Source organism: Antrostomus carolinensis, unplaced genomic scaffold, assembly GCF_000700745.2.
Source record: "Antrostomus carolinensis isolate BGI_N321 unplaced genomic scaffold, ASM70074v2 scaffold143, whole genome shotgun sequence".
Lineage (NCBI taxonomy): Eukaryota > Metazoa > Chordata > Aves > Caprimulgiformes > Caprimulgidae > Antrostomus > Antrostomus carolinensis.
In genome coordinates this window covers 11,693-13,858 of record NW_010304196.1, presented here as the reverse complement: position 1 = coordinate 13,858, position 2,166 = coordinate 11,693, and positions in this window count along the sequence as shown.

Sequence of the window (2,166 nt, the reverse complement as noted above, 5' to 3'; positions counted from 1 at the left end):
GCTGGAATTTGGAAAGGGGGAAGCAGCCAAGCACGAACACAAACAGCAGAGCTGAAAAGTAACGTCAGAGCTGAAAATACAGCTCCAAGCTGGTTTATGACCTCCTGTGTATTTCAGAAGAAAAGAGCCTTTGCTTTTGTTTGGCTGCAACTAGAGCTGGGTGGAGCCTTATTTAATTTGTACAGAACTGGCTGCCTAGTCTCTCTGCTTGCAACTGATCCTCGAGGTCTGTTCTCTCAAGTAGGCAGATTGAGTGTCAGAAATGCAAATTCCCTGAGGGTGGAGCTGCAGGGTCCTGCCAGATGGGTGTTTTTTCCAGACTCTAGCAGGTCTCTCATTTTGTTAATTAGAAAGCTGAGCTGGGGCCTTCTTTCTCTCTTGCTCTTCCTACCCATGGTGGGGGAAGATGCCTGTCATCGCTGGAGGGCTTTGCTGTAAGGAGCTGGCTAATGGCAAGAAAAGATGAATAACTGCACGTGCTGCACCAGAACATTGTCCTGTCTCCATTCAGCAAAGGGACCACAGAGATAGAGAAGCCCAGGAGGATGGGTCAGGGCTGACCGGCCCCCTGAAAAGCATGGTTCAAGTTGACAGGTAGCTTAGGGGTGTTCAAAGGAGCAGCAGCTTCTGCAGTGTGGCTGCGCAACTGCAGTGTCTGGGGATCTAAGCTGTGCTTTCACGCTGAGCGTCAGCTTAGCTGCAGTAAGACAGAGGGAACCTGAGAGCATGTGCTGGCTCAGCTTGGCATGGTGTGCTTCATCCCAGACGTTCGACCACGAGGCAGGATTTTCCCAAGCTGACACTCCAGCTGCAGTTTTGATGGACTTAGCCCTTCCAGCACACAGCAGGCAAGAGGAGTGAGTGTTGCTGAGACCTAGCTGTGTAACCCAGCACAAGGGACTTGTCCTAGCCCCTACAATGTGAGACCGCACTCTCCACTCTGTGATAGAGGCCAGAGATAGCCCAGCCTTGCCACCTCTCCAGGTCTTGAACTCTTTGGTCTCCTCAGTAGGAGTATAACCCATCCTATAGTCTTACACAGGGTATTTAGCTTCATTGAGATGACCTGGAGCCATGGCTTCCCACATCCTATTGTTTTGCTTGGGAGGGGAGTTATATTTGGTGGTTGGTTAATGTAGCCAGAATTTGGCTACCTCCAGCTTGGCACCCACAAATCAGCCTAGTAAACCATCTTTATGAGAAGGGCTATTTTGCCAGTTCTGGCTGGTGCTGCTGCTGCACCAGGGGAATCATATGAGAACTACAGCTTGTGCTAAAAGTTTGTGCTAAAAGGACCCCACCCAATTCATCGTGCCTTCTGAGCCAGCTACGCGGCAGCAAGAGGAGTTGCAACAGGCACTCAGAAATAATGCCCGGTCTAGCAGACATCCACAGGTAGGTAACCCAGGCAGCAGGCAAGTGAAGGGCTGGCTCTAAGAAACAGCATGGAGCCAACCTGGAGACCAGCACAAGACCTGCTTCAGAGGATGTGCACAACATGGAGCACACCAACCTGAGAGTAACTCCAGCACTGCCTTCTGCCTGTTGATGGGTCTGCTTGGCTGCTGGGAGGCAGGTCAATGCTCGGCTCTTAGGATGGGGGGGACATTGAGAGGAGCAGACAATGTTGCTCCTGTGTTACCTGAGAGCTGATCTGGCAGGGAAGGGGACAGGCGGACTTGGGGGAACCAATGTTCAGCTGCTGGCAGATGGCACGGTAGCAAGAGATGTAGCTTTCCTCTAGATTGTCCCTGCTCACTGCAGGGGCGTTGGACTAGATGACCTTTGAAGGTTTTTTCCAATACAAACCATTCTATGATTCTGTGATTTCATGTAACCAGCTGTTTCTCCCCACAGCCTTAAAAAAGCATACTGTGTTTTTAATGTGAGCTCAATAATTGGTCATCGGTATGAACTTCTGTGCCTTCTCTGTGTGATTTCTGCATGCATAATCATTGGCTCTGGCATGCTCAGCAAGGGAGCTAAGGGCAAGTGGTGAAGAAGTAGGTATGGGCTGTCCCCTGCCAGGCCACCTTTGTGCCCCATGGCCATGTGGGCCAACAGGTGCCGAAGGAACCAGGGTCCTATCCCCCATCCTGAGAATTTACTCCAGGAAGAAGAGAGGAGATGCAAGAGGCAGAGGTGGCTGGAGTGGCCAGTGTCCTG